The sequence below is a fragment of the Tamandua tetradactyla genome, chromosome 2 (genome assembly GCF_023851605.1).
Source record: "Tamandua tetradactyla isolate mTamTet1 chromosome 2, mTamTet1.pri, whole genome shotgun sequence".
Lineage (NCBI taxonomy): Eukaryota > Metazoa > Chordata > Mammalia > Pilosa > Myrmecophagidae > Tamandua > Tamandua tetradactyla.
This window is the reverse complement of record NC_135328.1, coordinates 197,759,439-197,785,291: the sequence shown is the minus strand read 5'-3', so window position 1 is coordinate 197,785,291 and position 25,853 is coordinate 197,759,439. Positions and strand designations below refer to the sequence as shown.

General features: G+C 40.0%; 1 protein-coding gene across 13 annotated transcripts in view; it reads left to right on the top strand.

Annotated features, from left to right (window-relative positions):
• The window catches only part of PHACTR4 (phosphatase and actin regulator 4), a 143,424-nt gene that overhangs the window by 35,991 nt on the left and 81,580 nt on the right, over window positions 1-25,853 (top strand). The gene's annotated exons all lie outside the window — the stretch shown is intronic.

Genomic DNA, 25,853 nt, shown 5'->3' with positions numbered 1-25,853 from the left:
GTGGGATAATGCAAACCTTCATTCCTGAAGTTTCAGACCCATTGGTAGTCCTGCCTGGATTGGGTTGTTGCAGTTTTCCATTGGTTTTAATCACAGGCCATGGTAGTACTAAAAAATGCCATAGGGGATCTCCTATATTCCAAGAAAACTCTTCTTTACTTCCATTGTGTAGTTGCAACCCTGTTTCCCCCTGATAGTCAGGGTCAGTCACCCCAGACAATAATATAATCCCCTTCTTGGCTTGTTGATCCAGGGGAATGAGTAGCCCAAAGTGACCAGGTGGCAGTCTTAGATTCCAGTTCAATGGAATCATTGTTTCTCCTGGTGGAAGCGCTCCCCCTTTTGGAACTAAAACCTATAGACCAACAGAGCTTAGGGTCGTAGGGACAGGAAGCAAAAATTTTCTTAGTGGATCACTAGGGGTAATAGTGAGTGGTGCCACTCCCATTTCTACCCCCTGGTTCCTGGACCCATGGATCCTGGCTATGGGAGAAACAGCACCATACAGCAGACGCTGATTCAGAGCATATACCACATCCTGGAGAACATTACCCCAGCCTTTCAAGGTATTGCCACCTAGTTGGCACCATAATTGAGTTTTCAAAAGGCCATTCCACCACCTATCAATCCAGCTGCTTCTGCATGATGGGGAACATGGTAAGACCAGAGAATTCCATGAGCATGTGCCCATTCCCGCACTTCATTTGCTGTGAAGTGTGTTTCTTGATCAGAAGCAATGCTATGTGGAATGCCATGACGATGGATAAGGCATTCTGTAAGCCCACAGATGGTAGTTTTGGCAGAAGCATTGCTTACAGAGAAAGCAAACCCATATTCAGAGTATGTGTCTGTTCCAGTTAGAATAAATTGCTGTGCCTTCCATGAAGGAGCAGTCCAGTGTAATCAACCTGCCACCATGTAGCTGGCTGGTCACCTTGGGGAATGGTGCCATATCACGGGCTGAGTGTAGGTCTCTGCTGCTGGCAGATTGGGCACTCAGCAGTGGCTGTAGCCAAGTCAGCCTTGGTGAGTGGAAGTCCGTGTTGCTGAGCCTATGCATAACCTCCATCCCTACCACCATGACCACTTGGTTTATGAGCCCATTGGGCAATGACAGGAGTTGCTGGGGAAAGAGGCTGACTGGTATCCACAGAACGGGTCATCTTATCCACTTGATTATTAAAACCTTCATCTGCTGAAGTCACCCTCTGTTGCGCATTCACATGGGACAGAAATATGTTCATGTTTTTAGCCCACTCAGAAAGGTCTATCAACACACTTCTTCCCCAGACCTCTTTTTTTTTTTTTTTTTCACATGGGCAGGCACCGAGAAATGAACCCGGGTCCTTTGGCATGGCAGGCAAGCTTTCTTGCCGCTTAGCCACTGTAGCCCTCCCTCGACCTCTTTGTCACCAATTTTCCAATTATGGTCTTTCCAAGTTCCTGACCATCCAGCCAAACCATTAGCAACAGCCCATGAGTCAGTATACAAACGCACCTCTGGCCAGTAGCAGGCCAAAAGCTGTTTCTCAAAAGGAGAGTAGTTATCTCAAAGCAGCAGATGGTAAGGTTTTGCTCCAAAATCCTTAAGGCCTGCATTGTGATTCTCCTATAGGGGCCTGCCAAAGGCTCCAGACAGCATCTCTATTTGCCACTGACACTTCCAGCACCATTGAATCTCCTGGATCATGCAGCCCAAGTGGCAGAGCAGCTTGTACAACAGCCTGGACCTTTCGCAGAGCCTCCTCTTGTTCAGGTCCCCACTCAAATTTAGCAGCTTTTCTGGTCACTTGATAAATGGCCGGAGTAGCACACCCAAATGAGGAATATGTTTTCACCAAAATCCGAAGAGATCAACTAGGCTTTGTGTCTCTTTTTCAGTCGTAGAAGGGGCCAGATGCAGCAACTTATCCTTCACCTTAGAAGGGATATCTCAACATGCCCCACACCACTGGACACCTGAGGTGGAAGACCCCTGTATTTTTGTTGGATTTATCTCCCATCCTCCAACATGGAAATCCCTTACCATTAAGTCTAGAGTAGTTGCTACTTCTTGCTCACTAGGTCCAATCAACATGATATCATCAATATAATGGACCAGTGTGATGTCTTGTGGGAGGGAGAACCGATCAAGGTCCCAGCAGACAAGATTATGACATAGGGCTGAAGAGTTGATATACCCCTGAGGTAGGACAGTGAACGTATATTGCTGACCTTGCCAGCTGAAAGCAAACTGTTTCTGGTAGTCCTTACTAATAACTATTGAGAAAAAAGCATTTGCCAGATCAATAGCTGCAGACCAGGTACCAGGGGATGCAATGATTTTCTCAAGCAATGATACCACATCTGAAACAGTAGCTGCAATTGGAGTTACCACCTGGCTGAGCTTAGGATAATCCACTGTCATCCACCCATTTGTTTTCTGCACAGGCCAAATAGGAGAGTTGAATGGAGATGTGGTGGGAATCACCACCCCTGCATCTTTCAGGTCCTTAAGACTGGCAGTAATCTCTGTAATCCCTCCAGGAATCCATTATTGCTTCTGAGATACTGTTTTGCTAGGTAGGGACGGTTCTAGTGGCTTCCACTTGGTCTTTCCCACCATAACAGCCCTCACTGCACAAGTTAGAGAGCCAATATGGGGATTCTGCCAGTGGCTCAGTATGTCTATACCAATTATACATTCTGGAACTGGGGAAATAACTAGAGAATGGGTCCGGGGGCCCACTGGACCCACTGTGAGACGGACCTGAGCTAAAACTCCATTGATCACCTGGTCTCCATAAGCCCCCACTCTGACTAGTACACCAGAGTGACGTTTTGGGTCCTCTGGAATTAATTTTTTTTTTTTTTTTAACATGGGCAGGCACCGAGAATTGAACCCAGGTCCTCGGGCATGGCAGGCAAGCATTCTTACCTGCTGAGGTACCGTGGCCCCTCTGGAATTAATTTCACTTCTGAACCAGTGTCTAGTAATCCCCTAAATATCTGATCATTTCCTTTTCCCCAATGCACAGTTACCCTGATAAAAGGCCATCGGTCTCCTTGGGGAAGGCTTGGAGAAAGATTAACAGTATGAATTTGTGGCAGTGTAACAGGGTTCTCCCCCAAAGGGACCTGGCTTCCCCTTCATTCAAGGGGTTCTGGGTCTGTAAACTGTCTCAAGTCTGGAAATTGATTAAGGGGACGTGACTCTGTGTTTTTATAATTCAGATTAGACTTCTGTTCCCTTGTCCTAGAACTCTTTTGTTTATACAGCTCGAACAAGAATTTAGTAGACTGCCCATCTGTTGTATTTCTAGGTACCCCATGATTTATTAGCCAATGCCACAAATCTCTGTGAGTCGTATAATTTTGACTCCTGCTTTGAGTTTGCTGTCTATTATAATAACCATGTCTTCCCTGTCTTTGGCGATTAAGTGCTGCCACCTGGCTTCTGCCAACTTGGGATCCCATCATCCCCATTGTGTTTAAGGATTCCAGCTCAGTGACAGCAGTTCCTACAATATCTGACCTACAGAGAAGTGCAACTACAGAGGTCTTCAGGGTGATGGTGCTAGTCTCACAAATTTATTTCTCATTGTTCTGGTAAAAGGTGCATCCTGTGGACATTCCTGGGGTGTAAGAGCAGGCTTTGCATGATAAATCCACTCTAACATTCCAATCTCTCCAAGCCTCTGGATCCCCTCATCTACATTATACCAGGGCAGTCCTGGCATTTTAACGTCAGGTGATGTAGGCCAGCTTTTGATCCATGTTTCAACCAACCATCCAAACAAACTGTTAACACCTTTTCTAGCCCCTTGAGCTATAACATTGAATGCAGAATCTCTGCTTAGTGGGTCCATATCAACAAATTCAGCCTGATCCAGCCTTATATTCCTCCCACCACTATCCCACACCCTTAAAATCTATTGCCACACATATTCCCCTGATTTCTGTCTATATAAATTGGAACACTTACACAGTTCTTTTGGAGTATAACGTACCTCCTCATGTGTGATACTTGGTACCTCACCTTTAGGGGCCTGTTGAGACTTTAGTCTAGTTATAGGTCAGGAAGAAATGAGGGGTGGTGGGGGTGGATCATGAAAAGAATTAGAAATATCTTCCAATCCATTTGCTTCAGGGCCTTCATTTGTAGTTTCATCTGGTGAAACATGATTAATCACTCTAAGGCTAATCCCTTTAAGAGGAGGTTGAGTGGCCAACTCCTCAAGGCAGACTGGAGGTAGGGCGGCTATGTCCTCAGGGCAAACTATTACAGGGTTATCTAGAGAAGATTCAGCATGACCTAGGGTTTCAGCCTCACCCCTGACATCATGATCAATCCATATGTCACCATCCCATTTTTCAGGGTCCCACTCCTTTCCAATTAATGCCCTCACTTTAATGGCAGACACCATGCAACATTGAGATTTCAGTTTACGTTGTAAAGTTGCTACTATAACAATAAGATTCTGAGTCTGATTTTCAGAGGTCTCAAGTCTCCGGCTACAAGAAATAAGATTTTCCTTCGAGATACTCATAGAAACTTCCACATCTGTCAGATGGTGCTTAAGCTTCTCGTTTGAAGCCTTAAGCCCATCTCTTTCACTCCTTAATGTAGCCAGTGTATCTAACAACAACCAGCCAACATCTCTATACCTTTTATTTCCACAAAACTCTGTGAAGGTGTCAAAAACATTATCCCCCAGAGCCTGGCTTCATACAAGTGAAGCAGTAGGAGAATCGAATGATGATATTTTGACTGTCTCTTTTGCCAATTCACTCCATGAATTGGGAGTGTCAATCTGATTATGGGAATCAGAGTCTTTTGTGCCTTTGAGTCCAGTCAAAGTAGAAAACCATTCATAAAATCCCATTTTTAAGATTCTGTTTCTTAAGAACCACTCCTGGTACCAAGGTGTATTAGTTAGGGCTCTCTAGAGAGATAGAATCAACAGGGAACACTCGCAAAATGTCTTATGTGACTGCGGGAATGCAGAGTCCAAAATCCGCAGGGCAGGTTATGAAGCTGATGATTCTGATGGAGGGTCTGGACGAACTCCACAGGAGAGGCTTGCTGGCCGAAGGAGGAAGAGAGCCTGCCTCTTCTGAATCCTCCTTAAAAGGCTGCCAGTGATTAGATTGAGCATCACTCATTGCAGAAGACACTCCCCTTGGCTGATTACAGATGGAATCAGCTGTGGATGCTGCTGACGTGATCATGATCTAATTATATGAATTGTCCTCATTGCAACAGACAGGCCAGCCCTTGCCCAACCAGACCAACAGATACCACCACTTGGCCAAGTTGATACATGAAGCTGATCATGACACCATCTAATCAAAAGTTACCACCAATAATTGGGTGGGTCACATCTCCATGGAAACAAAAAAAAAAAGATTCCATACAGTAGTACTGAATGGGAATAAAGGACATAGCTTTTCTGGGGTACATAATAGCTTCAAACTGGCACAGTTAGTATTGACATCTTAACGATACTCAGTCTTCTAATCCATGAATATAGAATGTCCTTCCATTTATTTAGGTATTTTTTAGCAGTGTTTTGTAGTTTTCTGTGTACAGGTCCTTAATACATCCTTGGCTAGGTTTATTCTTAGATATTTGATTCTTTTAGCTGCTATTGTGAATGGAATATGTTTTCTTGATTTCTGGGTGCAATTGTTCTTTGCGTATAAAAACACTGATTTTGGGGTGTTGATCTTTTACCCTTCTACTTTGCTGAGTTCATTTATTAGCTGTAGGAGCCTTAATGTGGATTTTTTTGTATATGGGATCATACTGTCTACAACTAGGGAAAGTTTTACTTCTTCCTTTTCAATTTTGGATGCTAACTTTTAATTTTTTTCTTCTTCCCTAATTACTCTGGCAAGAACTTCCGATGTAATACTATAGCAGTGATGGTAATGTGAGCATCCTTGTTTCATTCCTGATCTTAGAGGGAAAGCTTTTAGTCTTTCACCATTAAGTAGGCTGTTATCTGTGGACTTTTATCATCTTGAGGGAATTTCCTTTTATTACTAGTGTGTTGAGTGCTTTTACCAAGAAAGGGTGGGGTAGTTTGTCAAATGCCTTTTCTGTAATGATCTTGTTGTTTCTTTCCTTCATTCTGTTAATGTTGCATTATATCAGGTAGTTTTCTTATGTTGAACCAACCTTTCATAACAGGGATAATTCCCACTTGATCATGGTATATAATTCTTATAATATGCTGATGGATTCATTTTGCTAGTGTTTTGTCGAGGATTTTTGCATTTATTTTCATAAAAGATATTGGTCTGTAGTTTTATTCTCATTAGTATCTTTATCTGGTTTTTGTATGAAGATGATTTTGGCCTCATAGAATAAGTAAAGGAATGTTTTCCTTCTCTTCATTTTTTTGGAAGAGCTTGAGCAGAATTGGAATTCAATCTTCTTGGAATGTTTGGTTGAATTCCCCTGTGAAACCTTCTAGTCCTGAGCTCTCTGTGGGAAGTTTTTGGTTACTGATTCAGTCTTTTTACTAGTAATTGGTTTGTTGAGATCTTCTATTTCTTCTTGAGTCAATGTAGGTAGTTTATGTGTATGCTGGTTTGAAAGGATGTATGTCCCCTAGAAATGCCATGTTTTAATCCTAATCCCATTTCGTAAAAGAAGCCATTTCTTCTAATCCTATTCAGCACTGCATGCTTGAAAATGTAATTAGAACATCTCCCTGGAGATGTGATTTACTCAAGAGTGGTTCTTAAGCTTGATTAGGTGATGACATTTTCTTGATAAGTTTCTTGAGTCCTATAAAAGAGGAAACATTTTGGAAAATGAAGGAGATTCAGAGAGAGCAGAGAATGCTGTAGCAGCATGAAGCAGAGTCCACCAGCCAGCAACCTTTGGAGATCAAGAAGGAAAACACCTCCTGGGGGGCTTCATGAAACAGGAAGCCAGGAGAAGAAGCTAGCAGATAATGTCGTGTTCACCATGTGCCTTTCCAGATGTGAGAGAAACTCTGACTGTGTTCGCCTATGCCCTTCCACTTGAGAGAGAAATCCTAAACTTCATTGGCCTTCTTGAACCAAGGTATCTTTCCTTGGATGCCTTAGGTTGGACATTTCTATAGAACTTGTTTTAATTTGGACATTTTCTTGGCCTTAGAACTGTAAACTAGCAACTTACTAAATTCCCCTTTTTAAAAGCCATTCTGTTTCTGGTATATTACATTCCGGCAGCTAGCAAACTTAAACAGTGTGTTTCTAAGAGTGTGTCAGTTTCATCTAGCTTATCTAATTCATTGACATAAAGTTGCTCATAATATCCATTTATTATCCTTTTTATTTCAGTGGAGTCTGTAATAATGTCCCCCTTTTCATTTCTGATTTTCTTTATTTGTATCCTTTCTATTTCTTTCTTAGTCTAGCTAAAGATTTAAAAACATATTTCATTTTATTTCACTCTGTTGTTTCCTTCCTTCTGCTTGCTTTAGGTTTAGTAGCTTGTTCTTCTTTTTCTAGATTAGGTGTCTGATTTGAAGTCTTTCTTCCTTTCTAATATAAGTATTTAGAGCTATAAGTTTCCCTCTCAGCATTGCCTTCACTATATCATATAAATTTGGGCATGTTGTATTTTCATTTTCATTTGCCTCATGATATTTCCTCTCTAGCCCATTGGTTTGTTTAAGAGTATGTTGTTTAATTTCCACGTATTTGTGAATTTTCCTTTTCTCCCTCTGTTGATTTCTAGCCTCATTTGATTGTGGTCAGAGAATATACATTATATGTTTTCAATGTTTTGGATTTATTGAGGCTTGTTATGTGACCCAAACTCTGGTCTACTTGGAGAATTATCCATCTGTACTTGAAGAATGTGCATTCTCTCTTCCTTAGGTGCAGTGTTCTATATCTGCCTGTTAGGTCTAGTTGGTTTAATGTATCATTCAAGCCCTGTTCTTCCTTACTGATCTTCCGGCTAGGTTTTCTACCCATTATTGAGAGTTGTGTGTTAAAGTCTCCTATTAATATAGAACCGTAAATTACACCCTTCAAATCTGTCAGTATTTGCTTCACATACTTTGGGGTTCTGCTGTTAGTTGCATATAAATTTATAATTGTTACATCTTCCTGTTAAATTATTCCCTTTATCAGTATGCAGTGATCATCTTTGTCACTTTGTAACTTTTTTATTAAGATATTTTCACACTCATACATTTTCACACACATACAGTCCATCAGAAGTATACAGTGTCTCACAATATCATCAAATAGTTGTCTACTCATCACCATGTTCATTTTTAGAACATTTGCATCACTCCAGAAAAAGAAATAAAAAGAAAAAACTCATACATTCCCATATTCCTTACGTCTCCCTCTCATTGACCACTAGTATTGCAAGCTACCCAGTTTTTTTTTATCCTTTATCCCCCCTATTATTTATTTATTTTTGTCCTTATTTTTTTCTAAACTCATTTGTCCATACCCTAGATAAAAGGAGCATCAAACAAGGTTTTCACAATCACATAGTCACATTGTAAAAGCTCTGTCTTTATATAGTCGTTTTCGTGAATCAAGGCTACTGGAACACACCTGAACAGTTTCAGGGACTTCCCTCCAGCCACTCCAATACACCATAAACTAAAAAGGGATGTCTATATAATGCATAAGAATAACCTCCAGGATAAGCTGTCAACTATTTCTGAAATCTCTCAACCACTGAAACTTTATTTTTGTCTCATTTCTCTCTTTCCCCTTTTGGTCAAGAAGACTTTCTCAATCCATAATGCTGGGTACCAGCTCATCATAGGAGTCCTGTCCCATATTGCCAGGGAGATTTACACTCCTGGTAGTCATTTCCCTTGTAGTGGGGAGGGTAGTAAGTTCACCTGCCGAGTTGGCTTAGAGGGAGAGGCCACATCTGAGCAACAAAAGAGGTTCTCTGGGAATGATTCTTAGGCATAACTATAAGTAGCCTTTGCTTCTCCTTTGCAGGAATAAGTTTCATAGGGGTGAACCCCAAGATTGAGGGCTTAGCCTATGGAGATGGTTGTCTCCTACAGAGATGGTTGTCTGCTTGCAAGAATAGCAGGAATATCCCAGATGGGGAAGTTGAATATTTCCTCTTTTCTCCCCAGTCCCAAGGGGACTTTGCAATTACTTTTTATTCTCTGCCCACATTAGTCTGGGATATATCAGGGTATCACACTAACCTGTACAAACCAACAAGATCTCAAGCCCTATTCAGGATCCTATGTAATTATGGTGTTCGAATAAACTGACCATACCAGTTAAATTAGATAATACACTACCCAAAATATAAATTTTGCACCAAATAAACATCTTTTCCTTTGGTCTTACACAAAGGTTGAGGTTTTTAAATATGGACCATATCATTCTTTACCCAGTATTCTAATTTACTGTAGTCCTATCAGATCAGCTTCATTCATATCTCTAGTCAAATTCTGATCACTTTTTCAACTTTTTTAACAGTTGCTGTATGGGGTAATGCTGACTTTTATAGCTTCAGAGTTCTGTGAATCTCGGGTATCACATAAATACCCAGAGTTTTCAGGGAATGACCAGGTTATACACAAATAGCTCAGTATCTCATAATTTAAAAATAGCAGTATAACTTTTTTACTTTAAGCCTTTTTTTTTACCCTATAATATAGTATAGCCATCCAGCTTTTTGTTGTTGTTGTTAACACTTGCATGGTGTGCCAGTTTGAAAGGATTATGTGCACTAGAAAAGCCATGTTTTAATCCTGGTGTATTTTGTAGAGGCAACCATTTCTTTTAATCCCTACCGTTGGTTGAAAGCTTGATTCGATTATCTCCACAGAGATGTGGTGTGCCCATTTGTGGGTATTTAACCTTTGATTAGAGGGAGATGTGACTCCATCCATTCCAGGTGAGTCTTGATTAGTTTGTTGCAATCCTTTAAAAGAGGAAACATTTTGGAGAGAACCAGGAGAACCATGAGAGTCCAAGCAGCCAGAGACCCTTGGAGATGAAGAAGGAAAGTATCCCCAGGAAACTTCATGAAACAAGAAGCTGGGAGAGAAAGCTAGCAGATGTCACCATGTTTGCCATGTGCCTTTCCAGTTGAGAGAGAAACCCTGAACTTCATCTGCCTTTCTTGAGTAAATGTAACCTCTTGTCTGTGCCTTAAATTGGACATTTTTATAGACTTTCTTTAATTTAGACATTTCCATGACCTTAGAACTGTAAACTTGCAACTTAATAAATTGCCCCTTTTAAAAGCCGTTCTGTTTCTGGTATTTGTCACATTCCAGCAGCTAGCAAACTGAAACAGATTTTGATACTGGAGAAACGGGGTGCTGCTGCAGTTTGCAAATACCAAACATGTTGGAACAGCTTTTTAAATGACTAAGGGGAAGATTTTAGAAGAGTTGTAAGGATCATGACAGAGAAGGCCTAAAAATGCTTTGAAGAGACTATTGGTAGAAATGTGGACTCTAAAGATACCTCTGAAGAGGCTGTAAACAAAAATGAGGAGTATGTTATTGCACACTGAAAGGAAGGCGATCCTTGTTTTATAATGGCAGATAATCTGGCAAAATTGACAAATGGCTTTGGCTGGAAGGTAGATTTTAATATTTAGCATAGGATATTTAGTATAAGAGATTTCCAAACTAAATGTAGAAAGTACAACCTGGTTTCTCCTTGCAGTTTATCATGAAATATGACAGAAAAGAGATAAGCTGAGATCTGAACTCTTGGGTACAAAGAAACCAGAAATTGATGTTCTAGAAAACTCTGGGCTTCCAGGAATGGAGACCCCAGAGAATAGTGCCCCACGTTGATATTTAACCAAATGTGGAACCAATTAGCCATTTCAGAAAAAGCCACGATTGGAGACGGAGTTATCCAGGAAGGATTTGTGGAAACTCCTCTGTCTGATGGGCATGATCCTTGCTTACTACATAGAAAGCAAACAAGAGTGCATGGGATCTGTATAAATGCAACCACTGCTAGTCTGGACTAAAAATCTCAGAAAAGGAACAAAGTGAAGATAAAATTACTTAAGAGGCAGAACTATGGAATTTAACGTCTTAAATCAAGAGACCTTGGGTCAGGAGAGTGGACCCACCCCCAAACACTTGGAGAGGGTGAGTTTGCCCCAAAGGCAGAGGATGGACCTTCCAGCTCTTTGCAGTATAAGTGTTGTGCTGCCTCAAGCCTTGGAGAGGGTGGAGCACATTCCTTGGGAATTGGGAGAGCCTGGCTGCCGCCACATTGAGGGGTTGAGCTTGTGCCCTGGAGAGAGCCCGAGTGCAGCCCCGATGCTTGGAGTGGGTGGAGCTGAGAAAAAGAGAGGCAAGACTCTTGGAAAGGGTGGGACTGCTGCTTTCTAAAGCCCCAAAGATAAATGACCCTCTGAGTTTGAAATCTAATGGAGTTTGCCTGCAGGTTTTCGAGACTGCTTAGGTCTGGTGACCCCTGTATTTCAATTTCTCGCTTTGGAAATGGGAGTATGTATCCTGTGACTGCCCTCCTTTGTATGTTGGCAGTGAATACTTGTTCTGAGTTTTACAGGTCCAGAGCCAGAGGAGAATTTTGCCTTAGGGCAGACCATGCCTGTAATTGATTTTGATGAGATTTTGTATTGTTTCTGAATTTATATTGCATTTGTATTGTTACTGAAATGATTTAAGGCTTTCTGATATTTTGATAGAATGGTGTATTTTGTATATGGGAAAAACGTCTTTTTTAGGGTCCAGAGGGTGGAATGTGCTGGTTTGAAAGGATTATGTGCCCTGGAAAAGCCAGGTTTTAATCCTGATCCACCTTGTGGAGGCAGCTGTTTCTTTCTTTTTTTAAAAATTTTCTCAGCCATTTCTTTTAATTCCTATTCAGTACCATAGGTTGAAGGAACCCTGAATTTCATCCACAAGGTCTGATAACTTTTTCAACTTTTTAAACAGTTCCTGTATGGGGTACTGCTGACTTTGATAGCTTCAGAGTTCTAAATCTAAATCTAAGTCTCAGGTGTCACATAAATACCCAAAGTTTCTGGGAATGACCAGGTTATATGCTAACAGCTTGGTATCTCAGAATTTATAGTTAACAATTATACCTCCTGAATATATGTGACTGCTGTAAGAGCTATAGTCTAGAACCCTTTACAATAGGCCCCAACCTGATAACCCATATTTTTTACTTCAGTTCACCCAGTTTTTATATTATAATTATTCCATATGAGTGAGGCATAATATTTGTCTTTTTGTTCCTGACGTTTCATTCAAACTAGGTTTATTCACCTAGTTTAATGCCTCATAACTTCATTCCTTCTTGCAACTCAGTAGACCGTTTTATGCACTGCTGCCATAAACACCAGTGTGCAAATGTCCATTCCTGCCCCCACACTCAGTTCCCCCAGATATATACTGAACAACTGGGTTGCCAAATCATATGGCAACCCCACCCCTAACCTCCTGTGGAACCACCATACTGCCCTCCAAGGGGCTGCACCTCTGTTTCCCTACTGACAGTGAATGGGTACATCTCTTTCTCCACATTTTCTCTAGCATTTGTTTCTCTCTGTTCATTTTTAAACAGTTTTATTCACACATCATACAGTCCAACCTAAGTGTATACACATGCATTCGCCGCCATAATTTATCTGAAGACATTTCCTTTTCTTTCACAAAGAATCCATAACCCCCACCTTCCCTACTACCACCACCCCTGACACCACCACCCCCCACCTGCCCCACCCACCCCTTGACATTTAGTTTTAGCATAATGTCTCTTTTACCTTCAGTGGAAGCATATTAGATTGTGACTGTTAACCACAGACCCTACCTTGCATTGATTGTATTTTTCCCATATACCATCTATTTTCAACACCCTACAATATGACATTCATTTGTTCTCCCTCATTCAAAAACGTTTTTTTATTTGTACATTCAATCACCGTCATTGTCACTCTAGGCATTCCTAAATTATACCATCTCAGTCTTTATCCTCTGTCTTTCATTCTAGTTTCATATATGCCCCCAGCCCTTCTCCCTCTATCAAACTCACATTCAGCTTCATTCAGTGTACTTATATTACTGTGCTACAATCAGGTACTGTTGTGCTGTGCATTTCTGAATTTTTCACTGTCAGCCCTGTAGCACAATCTATATTCTTTCAGCACCAATTGCCCTATCTCTACCTACTTCAGTTCCCTAAGTTCACTCATTAATGTTAGTTCATATTAGTATATGTCCTTTTGTTACATCATATAATACATGTCCTTTTGTTTTGGCTAATTTCACTCAGCATCATGTCCTCAAGGTCCACCCACGTTGTTACATGCTTCATGACTTTATTCTGTTTTACAGCTGTGTAATATTCTGTCATATGTACATGAAACAGCTTGTTTGGCCACTCATCTCTTGACAGTTGTAAATAATGCTGCTATAAACATTGGTGTGCAAATGTCCGTTTGTGTCCTTGCCCTCATGTCCTCTGAATAGATACCTAGCAGTGGGATTACTGGATCAAGTGGCAGTTCTATACTTAGCTTCCTGAAGAACCACCAAACTACCTTTCAGAACAGTTTTACCATTTTACAGTCCCACCAACAGTGGATAAATGTGCCTCTTTCTCCACATCCTCTCCAGCAGTTGTTGTTTTCTGTTTTTTTTTTATATATATAATGGCCATTCTAGTGGATGTCAGATGATATCTCATTGTGGTTTTGATTTGCATCTCCTTCATAGCCAGTGAAGTCAAGCACCTTTTCATGTGCTGTGTAGTCATTTGTATTTCCTCTTCTGAGAACTGTCTGTTCATGTCTTTTGCCATTTTTTAAATTAGGTTGTTTGTCTCTTTTTTTTTTTTCGCATGGACAGGCACCAGGAATTGAACGTGGGTCTCCGACATGGCAGACAAGAACTCTGCCGGCTGAGCCACTGTGGCCCACCCTGTTGTTTATCTTTTTGTTGTTAAGTTGGAGAATCTCTTTATATATTCTGGATACTAAACACTTATATGGTTTCCAAATATTGTCTCACCTTACATAAATTGCCTTTTTACCTTCTTGACTAAGTTCTTTGATGAACAAAGGTATATAATTTTGAGGAGGTCCCATTTATCTATCTTTTTTTAATGCTCATGCTTTGAGTGTAAGGTCTAGGAAACCACCTTCTTTTACAAGATTTATAAGATATTTCCTTACATTTTCTTCTAAAAGTTTTGCGGTCTTAGTTCTAATATATAGATCTTTGATCCATTTTGAGTTAATTTTTGTGTAGGGTGTGAGATATGGGTCCTCTTTCATTCTTTTGCATATGGATATCCAATTCTCCAAGCACCATTTATTGAAGAGGCTGCTCTGTACCAGTTGTATTGGCTTGACTGCTTTATGGAAGATCAGTTGTCCATATATGAGAGGGTCTATATCTGAACACTCTATTTGATTCCATTGGTCAGTGTATTTATCTTTATGCCAGTACCATGCTGTTTTGACCACTGTAGCTTCATAATATGCTTTGAAGTCAGGTAGTGTGAGACCTCCCACTTCTTTTTTCTTTCTCAAGAAACGTTTAACTCTTCAGGGCATCCTTCCCTTCCAAGTAAGTTTGGTTATTGGTTTTTCTATTTCTGAAAAGTTTTGGGGACTTCTATTGGTATTGCATTGAATCTACAAATCAATTTGTGTAGAATTGACATCTTAACTATATTTAGTCTCCCAGTCCATGAACATGATATGCCCTTCCATTTATTTAGGTCTTCAGTGGTTTCTTTGAACAATTTTTTGTAGTTTTCTTTGTATAGGTTTTTTGTATCCTTAGTTAAATTTATTCCTAAATTTTTTGAATTGATGCAAATGTTCTGAGAAATCATGATGTTGACTATACAATTACGTGATGAAAAAAAGAGAATGTTCATATTGTGTGTTGATTGGTTTTATTAATAAAAATTTTAAAAATTAAAAAAGAATTATTCCTAAATATTTTATTGTTTTGGTTGCTATTATAAATGGAATTTTTTTTCTTAATTTCCTCTCAGATTGTTCATTACTAGTGTACAGAAACACTACTGATTTTTGGGTGTTGATCTAGTACCCTTTCACTTTGCTGTATTCATTTATTAGCTCTAGTAGCTTTGCTTTAGATTTTTCAGTATTTTCAATGTATAGTATCATATCATCTGCAAACAGTGGGAGTTTTACTTCTTCCTTTCCAATTTGGATGCCTTTTATTTCTTTTTCTTGTCTAATTGCTCTGACCTGAACTTCCAGTAGTATGTTGAATAACAGTGGTGACATTAGGCATCCTTGTCTTGTACCTGATCTTAAGGGGAAAACTTTCAGTCTTTCCCCACTGAGGATTATGTTAGTTGTGGGTTTTGATATTCCCTTCTATTCCTATCCTTTGAAGTGTTTTCATCAAGAAAGGATGTTGTATTTGTTAAATGTCTTTTCTGCATCGATCTAGATAATCATATGGTTTTTCTGCTTTGATTGTTTATGTTGAAACATCCTTGCATACCTGGAATAAAATCCACTTGGTCATGGTGTATAATTCTTTTGATGTGCTTCTGGATCAATTTGCAAGTATTTTGTTGAGGATTTTTGCATCTGTATTCATTAGCGAGATTAAGTCTCATTTAGAGTTTAAAACAAAGCCTGTCTGGCTAGGTCTGGCTAGAAATAATGTAAATTAGAATGCAGAGTAAAAGATGATAGTGTATGTACTCTCAGACCTTCAGCTACTGTATGAGATGTAAGGCAGAGAGGTTTATTATGTCTCGACCCTAAATTTTCTGTAACACATATAATCTAAATCATCCTGTCTGGATAGCTCATTAAATAACCAGAACTCCTGGAGTCCTGAATGGGAACAAGTCTTTATAATTCTGTATGGCTTAATGTAATCCCAGGGTACCTCTCAGACTATGGTCGGCTGATAATTAAAAAGAAAATTGATAAAGCCCCTTGAGGATCCAGAGCAAGGGCAGGGATATATATATGTGGAACTATTCAACTCTCTCATCTGGGAAACCCCAGGTACTCTCTCAATCTTTGGGGACCCCCACAATAATAGGCCAAGCCCTGTATTTTGAGGCTTGCCCTTAAGAAACTTATTTCTGTAGGGGAGAAGCTATGACCACCCCTAACAAGACCTAAGAGTTGCTTCCAAGAAGCCTCTTTGTTGCTCAGATGTGGTCTCTCTGTCTAAACCCAACTCTGCAAGGATTATCATTGCCTTCCCCCCACCCCCACCCCGCCATGTGATTCAGGGGTGAAAATCTCATGAGAAGGTGGGGCATGACTCCTGGGGATGAATCTGTTCCTGGCTCCATGGGATCGACAACACCTTCCAGACCAAACGGCGTAAAAGAGGTATAATAAAATAAGGCATCAGTGTCCAAGTGAGATCACATAGAGTCAAGAGGTTATTCTGGAGGCTGCTCTCATGCAAGCTTCAGTTAGATAGTGCTAATTGCCATGGTTTTTTAAACCCAAGCAACATTACACTGTTGACTCTTAAGAACACTTTGAGTGCAAACTGAGACTCTAAACGTTTCATGCACTAGGTTTGCCTTCCTGGAATATATAATTCCCAGAGGGTTCCTAGGTCAGGTAAATCCTGAAACTCAGAGGGAGCAATGTCCAAGATTATCTAATTACATCCTCCTATCCTTTAGTGTACACACCCCTTCTTATCATAAAAAAATGAGAACAGGCATTGCACAAAGATCCATATAGATTGGGAGAAGGATTAAAGGAGAAGCAGGAGGTATAATAAAGGATTTAACAAATGAGTTTGGCGCTGAATCACCATATTAATATTCCTTATAGCCTCCATTGTTTTGGAGCAGCTAGAAGGAAAAATTTGAAATAATGGAATGGTAGCCCATGACAAACTCTGGATCTGTTCTGTAACTGCTTGTTGAAGTGTGGTTTGAAAATTATTGCTTTTTTCTTTCTTTGCTTGTATATGTTAACTTTACAAAAAAAAAAAAAAAAGTTTGTTCTTTAAAAAGCCTTTCCAAAGCCGGGCCCCAGGTCCCCGGGTTTGCCAGTCAAGAGTGACCCATATGTCTCTGTGTCCCTAGAATCTAAGTGCTCTCTTTTCTTGGGGCCCAGACCTTATCCAGTATTTTGTGCTGCCCAACTCAAAGAGGTTGTTTTATTTTTTTTCCCCCATCAGTCCTGCCCCCTGTCTGGTGGAACGAAAACTGCTGGGTTCCTTTAGTTCTTGCTCCAGCTTTGTGTTCAGGGCCAGTTTTCAGCAGTCCGAATTTGTCAATTAATTTTGGAATTAGAGGCGGGTTGAGCTACCTTCCTTGCAACTCCTATTAGGGTCTGTTTTCTTTTTCCTTTGGGAAAAAGTTTGTTGCAGACTGGTGTGCGATGTCTCCCAGTAGTTCTGTTCAGTTCCTGAATGTTTACTGGTTGCCCTGGAGATCGAACTAAATTCCATACCTCACTACACTGCCATCTTGCTCCACCTCTTTTCTTTTCTTTTCTTTTTTTTATTAGTCTAGCCAAAGTTTGGTCAGTTTTGTTGATCTTTTCAAAGAATCAACTTTTGATTTTGTTAATTTTCTCTATTGTTTTTCTATTCTCTACTTCATTACTCACCACTCTAATCCTTACTGGCTCCTTCCCTTTATTTGCTTTCAGTTTAGTGTGCTCATTTTTTTTCTAATGTCGTGCTGTGGAAGGGTAGGTTTTTGATTTGAGATCTTTCTCTTTTTTTTTTTTTTTAATTTTTTATTAATCAAAAAAAAGAAAAGAAATTAACACAACATTTAGAAATCATTCCATTCTACACATGTACTCAGTAATTCTTAGCATCATCACATAGATGTATGATCATCATTTCTTAGTACATTTGCATCGATTTAGGAAAAGAACTAGCAAAACAGCAGAAAAAGATATAGAATGTTAATATAGACAAGAGAATTAAAATAATAATACTAATAAAAATATATATATATATAAAGGAAAAAGAAAAAAAACAAAAACAAAAGATACAAACAAACAAACAAAAAACTATATTTCAGGTGCAGCTTCATTCAGTGTTCCAACATAGTTACATTACACTTAGGTATTATTGTGCTGTCCATTTTTGAGTTTTTGTATCTAGTCCTGTTGCACAGTCTGTATCCCTTCAGCTCCAATTACCCATTATCTTACCGTGTTTCTAACTCCTGCTGGTCTCTGTTACCAATGATATATTCCAAGCTGATTCTTGAATATCGGTTCACATCAGTGGGACCATACAGTATTTGTCCTTTAGTTTTTGGCTAGACTCACTCAGCATAATGTTCTCTAGGTCCATCCATGTTATTACATGCTTCATAAGTTTAGTCTGTCTTAAAGCTGCATAATATTCCATCGTAGGTATACGCCACAGTTTGTTTAGCCACTCGTCTGTTGATGGACATTTTGGCTGTTTCCATCTCTTTGCAATTGTAGATAATGCTGCTATAAACACTGGTGTGCAAATGTCCGTCTGTGTCTTTGCCCTTAAGTCCTTTGAGTAGATACCTAGCAGTGGTATTGCTGGGTCGTAATCCATTCTGCCAGTTTATGTCTTTTGATTGGGAAATTCAGTCCATTAACTTTTAGTGTTATTACTGTTTGGATAATATTTTCCTCTACCATTTTGGCTTTTGTATTATATATATCATATCTGATTTTCCTTCTTTCTACACTTTACTCCATACCTCTCTCTTCTGTCTTTTCGTATCTGACTCTAGTGCTCCCTTTAGTATTTCTTGCAGAGCTGGTCTCTTGGTCACAAATTCTCTCAGTGACTTTTTGTCTATAAATGTTTTAATTTCTCCTTCATTTTTGAAGGACAATTTTGCTGGATACAGAAGTCTTGGTTGGCAGTTTTTCTCTTTTAGTAATTTAAATATATCATCCCACTGTCTTCTAGCTTCCATGGTTTCTGCTGAGAAATCTACACATAGTCTTATTGGGTTTCCCTTGTATGTGACAGATTGTTTTTCTCTTGCTGCTTTCAAGATCCTCTCTTTCTCTTTGACCTCTAACATTCTAACTAGTAAGTGTCTTGGAGACCGCCTATTTGGGTCTATTCTCTTTGGGGTGCGCTGCACTTCTTGGATCTGTAAATTTAGGTCTTTCATAAGAGTTGGGAAATTTTCAGTGATAATTTCTTCCATTAGTTTTTCTCCTCCTTTTCCCTTCTCTTCTCCTTCTGGGACACCCACAACACGTATATTTGTGCGGTTCGTATTGTCCTTGAGTTCCCTGATACCCTGTTCAAATTTTTCCATTCTTTTCCCTATAGTTTCTGTTTCTTTTTGGAATTCAGATGTTCCATCCTCCAGTTCACTAATTGTAGCTTCTGTCTCTTTAGATCTACCATTGTAGGTATCCATTGTTTTTTCCATTTTTTCTTCTTTGTCCTTCACTCCCATAAGTTCTGTGATTTGTTTTTTCAGATTTTCTATTTCTTCTTTTTGTTCAGCCCATGTCTTCTTCATGTCCTCCCTCAATTTATTGATTTGGTTTTTGAAGAGTTTTTCCATTTCTGTTCGTATATTCAGCATTAGTTGTCTCAGCTCCTGTATCTCATTTGAACTATTGGTTTGTTCCTTTGACTAGGCCATATCTTCAATTTTCCGAGCATCATCCATTATTTTCTGCTGGTGTCTGGGCATTTGATCAGATTTCCCTGGGTGTGGGACCCGGCTGGTTGAAAGGTTTTTCTGTGAAATCTCTGGGCTCTGTTTTTCTTTTCCTGCCCAGTAGGTGGCGCTCGTGGCGCTCGTCTGTCTGCGGGTCCCACCAGTAAAAGATGCTGTGGCTCCTTTAACTTGCCAATCCGAATCTCGCAGTCGGCCCGGGAAACCGTGCATGGAGTGGGGGGGGGATTGCCGGCCGCTGCGGCTTGGGGGAGTGCCAGTCCAAATTGCCCAGCTGGCCCGAGACGCCAAGCGTGGCGGGAGGGCCCCGCTATCCAACGTTCCCAGTCAGACCGGGGAGACACGTGCGTGGAGGGGACCCCAGTCGCCAGCCGCCCCGGCCGGGAAAACACGCACCCCTCAGGTATCTCACCGCAGCGGATTCTCCCTGCCCGTTCAGCCGTTCCAGAATGGGGTACGCTGTCTTTTTGGTCTCTGTCGTGGCTCCAGGAGCTGTTTCGTATTGTTTCTGTTTCTTTAGTTGCTGTTCTGGAGGAGGAACTCAGACTGTCCCCGACCCTCCTCGTTCGCAGCCCTGGCCCTGCCAAATAACGCCAGCTGGGTTCTTGGCTCCAACCAAAATGGCCCTTTCTCTTTTTTTTAATGAAGATGTTTACAGTTGTAGTTTTCCCTATAAGCACTGCTTTAACTGTATCCCATAATGTTTAATATGTTGTATCCTCTTTTTATCTCATCTAATCTACTTCTTTAAATCCATTCAGGGAGCATCTCCTCCAGGTTTCTGATGGACTTCTCTTACTGGGGAATTCTTAGAAAAGAAAAGTTAATGTGATGCTGCAAATGGTCTCAAGGTCACAACTGATAATTAATATGTCTCTCTACCACTCGCCATTCAAGAGTCACCTTGCCCTCAGCCAGCACCTTTGTAAGTCTTGAGACCTTACTTGGTATGACCCAGAATTTCATCAATGAGAGATTTGACCGCTGGTCACTATGCTTTTCTCAGGTCAGACTTTCTGGCTTGCCTTTTTACTGTCAAAATTGGAGAATGGAGTACCAGGAGTTAGCTAAGTGTATTAGTCAGGGTCTCTAGAGAAACAGAACCAACAGGAGATATTTGTAAATTTGAGATTTATAAAAGTGCAACTGTGGGGATGAAAGAGTCCAAAATCCATTGAGAAAGCTGCGAGTCTGGCAACTCTGATGAAGGTCCTCAGTGAACTCCACAGAATAGGCTGCCTGGCTGAAGGAAAAGTGAAAATTCTGTCTTCCCTTAAAAATCTTCAACTGACTTGATTAAATCCAGCTGATTGGATTCTGTCATTGTGGGAGACGTGCCCTTAGTTGATTGTAGATATAATGTCACAGATACAATCAACTGACTGATGATTTAATAAACCAGCCTTCTGGTTTATCACCCAGCCACGAAATACCCTTGCAGTAATGGTTAGGCCAGTGCTTGCCTTACTAGGCAACTGGGCACCATCACCTGACCAAATTGACACCTGAACCTAACCATCACACCAAGTATATCATCTGGTTCCCAAACATATTCACCACTGCCCACACTGTGGAATCCTATCCCTACCTCCTTCTGTAAATCACAATCAATTACCCCTGCCAAAATGGTAATTCCTTTTCTTGCCTGATGGTTCCTAAACACAAGGACTCACAGATGCCCATGTGGCAGTCATAGTTATAGTTCTTTCAGATTCTTGTGTCTTCTGTGGAGGCATTGCCCTTTTGGTAACCAGAATCTAAACCTGCAGAAGCCAGAATTGCAAGATTAGAAAGCATGGATTCACCAAGTGGGTCACTCAGATTGATGATAAGCAAAATACAGTGTTCCCACCCTCTCTTCCCAAGACTCATGTATTCCTCCTACTGGAGACATCCTGGTGAATGGCAGCTTATCTTTATTAAATATTGTGTTCAAGTTGGTGCTTCTGTTTCACCTTCATTAGGCCATTCCAATGTTCTTTTAGGTTAGCAGCTTCCAGATGATGCTTTTTTATGCTACTGGTAAATCCCATGATCCTGGACACTCTGCTGCACTTACTTTAACAGAGTGGGCTCCCTGATGTGCTATGATGTTATTTGGTATGAACCTTGTTGGTGGATCAAATATTCTATTTATGCTTGTATAGTGATGGTCACTGTGGCCATCAGGGCAGGAAATGCAAATGTAAACCTAGAATATGTGCCTATTCTTGTCAAAATAAGTATTAGGAGGGCCCGATATAGTCAACTTGTCGTCAAGAGACTGGCTGATCTCCTGAATGGACCCATAATGTAAACTCAGTGTAGTCTCTGTTGCTGGTAGTTTGACATTTTGGTGGCAGCAGTGGCTATGTCAGCTTTGGTAAGTGGGAGTTCATGCTTTTGGGCCCATGCAATGTTTATCTCTGTCACTCGGGCCACCTTCATTCATTCACTCATTTTGCCAGGACTGGAGAGGCCATGACAGATGATAACTGATGTAAACTGGTCGAGTCATTTTGTCTACTTGCTTGTTTAGTGCCTTTTTCATGAGATGTCTGGTGAGAATTAACATGTGATACAAAGATCTTTGTATTTTGGGTCCACTCCTTTGTTCACCTACATGCCTCTACCCTAAGACCTTTTTGCCCCAATTTACTACTAGTCTTTCTGCTTTCATGCCCCTTACCAGCATGTCAGGATATTTGTGTAGGGGTTTGTATGTATTCTAACCTCAAGTCACTTCTTTGTCCACATGAAATTGAGAATTATGTGCACTATAACAAAGCTCTGCCCATTGGGAGGGTTTTCCCTTACCATTCTTTTAAGGTCATCCCTGAGTGAGGCTGTAGTATGCCAACATATAGCCATCTATAAAAGGTGACAGATTTTTCTTTGTCAGCTGGTTATAAGGCTTCACCATATGGCCAATGGTGATGCAACAGTGGTGGATACAAGGTTTTAGTCTGTCTGTTCATGTTTGTGCTTACTGGTTCTACTTGTGCTCATTCCTAGATGTATCAGTTTCATTCTTTGATGGATGGTTGCTGGGCCCACTTAACCTCATGATTAATGTATCTGAGAGAACCAGCTCATGATAGGCAAATCTGGATAAATGGTCACTTAGTGTCCCTATGATCTACTAGTGCCTAGTTGCATGACATGAGTTTTTTTAAAACATTGTGCACTTTTTCACTTCAAATGGCATGTGTCTTTGCTCCAGAACCTCGGTGTCTGTGTAGTGTTTCCCCCTACTGGTGCGTGCCATAAATTCCACACAGCATCTTTTCCTTTTATGCCCTAATATCTGTACCCCTAACTTTATCCCACCTCTCTGTAGGCTCATTTGCATCACCACTCAGACAGCAGTGTCCTTTCCTTCTGTGGACAACATTCAAAACTGACAACTTTTTGTGTTTTCTGGTTTAAGAGCCAAATCAGTTTCTCGGGTGTGGTACCTTCCTCTTCTTGATGGGAGATTCAAGATGCAAAAATTTGTCCTTTACTTGGGTGGAATATCTTGCCCCTGATTACTGGGCCCCTAAAAATTTTCCCGATATAATGAGTAGCTGAACCTTTGTAGCATTTCTTTTGCACCCTATAGAGTGCATGTAGCCTATCAAAGCCTCCAACAATGTGCTGTCCTTTCAAGCAAGAGGAGAGTGCTAGCTCTTAAAGGGAGAGTGGGCCACTTTTGCAGTCTCAAAAGCTGTATTTGTTTCCTAGGCCTGCCATAACAAATGATGGCAAACTGATTTAAATCAGCAGAAATGTATTGTCTTGCAGATCAGGAGTTTACAAGGCTGAAACCAAGGTGTTGGCATGTTGGTTCCTTCTGGAGGCTCTGCTCCATATCTCTCTCCTAGCCTCTCATGGTTGCCAGCAATCCTCTGTGTTCCTTGGCTTGTAACAGCAATTACTCCAATCTGCTTCTGTTTTCATGTGGTCTTCTTATAAGGATGGCAGTTATTGGATTTGGGACCCAACCTTACCACACAGAAAAGATGCTGTGTGGAATTTATGACATCTTAAACTAATTACATTTGCAAAAACCTTATTTCTAAATAATGTCACATTGATAGATACTGGGGGTTAGTATTTCAGCATTATTGTTTGTGGGGACATTGATTCTAATGTCTCAATCCTGTGATTTGGGTTTCATTCTTTTCAGTCTAGGCCCAATGTTGGCATAGCATACTTCCCTTGACTGAGGATTACTCCTTTGAAGCTGGGCTACTCTGATTATTGACTCCTGGGCTGGTCTTTAGCTTTTTCTATCTTCCTACTATAAATTGGCTATTTGATGTTATCAAGGAGGCCCTCTTGCTTTCAAGGAGGCCTCATTTCGCTTTCAGTTAGCTGTTACTCACCCTCACCTTTTTTTTTCATCATTTCCTAGAATATCAATTGAATTTAGCAATCAGCCATTCAGTTCATTGTCCTTACAGACATTTTCCCCTTACTCTTCAAATGTCTCATACATCCAGTCAGCTAGTGCATTTCCTTTCACAAATATACCATCACTATTCACCACTGAGAAAGTTTAAGAATTGAACCAGCACCTTGTACTGGGCCAGCATCTGCCATCAAAAGTGGGGTCTTTATTGCCATCTGGTGGCAAGTGATTTTTTTTTATGCTGCAAATATTTTAATGATTATCATTGAGCATACATTTTGAATACTTTTTACTTCAAACTGTAACAAGTTAAATAAATGTTATAATATACAAAAAATATATAACCAAATGTAAAACTTGCTTTCATTAAGTGTGTCTTATACTTAGACCAGTGTTTTGGTTCTTTTTTTGTTCTTTCCTTAATGTATCTTTTATTTTTGAGCTGCAGAAACATACTTAAGAATTTTATCTTTATAGTATGGCATTTAGGAAATAAAAATATACTCAAAGAAACATTGTGCATGATGGCAGCAAATGATTTGACTTCAAAACCCCATGTTATTCCCAATTTTCTCAAATCGCTCCTGGCACCAACTGTCAGCAGGTTGTGTTCTCTGCAAAACTGGCTGAGTTGGGGTTTAGGGTTCAGACTATCATTAGAGAGTGTCCTTGGGGTTAAAATGAGGGAAGGAGTAGGAAGCAGAATTAGGCAGATTTGACCATTTATTGTCATGTTTGGAAGAGAAGAAAGTTGGTATAGTCAGATTTCTTTCAGAACATTTTTTTGTTTTATTTTCATCCTTGGGCATTCTAAACTTATAACTCCCATTTTTCTTAGGCAAATCCAGGTAAGGATATATTTTAAAAATGAAAATTAACCTTAAATGTTTTATAAAATGTTCCTATTATATATTGTATATAACTTCCCCCTTAAAATAACTCCCATATATCAATGTTCACATTTAATAAGTTATACTTTTCTCTAATGATCCAATTTTAATCTATAATCACTATTGCAGAATTGGGCTTATTTTTAATAAAATGTGATGGGTTTGTTTGTTTGTTTTTGGCATGGGCAGGCACCAGGAACAAAATGTGATGAATTTTACATTTTTTTTTTTTTAGAGGGACTGGTTCTTTATTTCAAAAAGAAATTTTGTCAATTTTCAGTATCAAAACAGTTGCATTATTGGTTTCTCTTTCTCCCAATCTGCCCCCAAAAGAGACCACACCAAAGGAGGGTACATTTTAAGCCAATAAGCTGCAGGACGCACACCTAGCAGACCTCACAGAAACCTCACCAAAAAGGGGAATTGGGTGGGGAAAAGAATTGTAAAAGATCAGCATATTGCCAGCCCAGACTGTAGAGATGGAGTGGTCAGTGCTCCCCAACTCTAAAGAAGCAAAGTTTCAAAATAATATAAAAATTGTAAAGAGTTTTGTATATAAGCTATTCAAGATTTCTCCAGCACTGGCTGATACAAAGCATGAGATGGCACTTCTAGACACAGCAGTTTCGGACCCAGAAAAGGGTGATGAGATGTTTCATATGGCTAAATCAATGGCAAAAGCATAATTTTCTTTACTTTCCTTTATAAAAAAGGAGGCAGGAGAGTACATCACTGGTCACCCCAACATAAGGGGCACATGATTCATACTGTAGCAGTTGGGAAGAGAGTAGAGAAGGGACCAGACAAAGATTTGGTCTCTGAGGTCTTACCATAATAATTTGGTCACTTCTGACCAAATAAAAATAAAAATAAAAATAATAAATTTGCCCTAAGATGCCTTAAAGCTAAAAACCTCAACAGTACTTTTTTTTTTTTTTTCAGGCTAACTCCTAGAATCACCTTTCTGGTTTGGC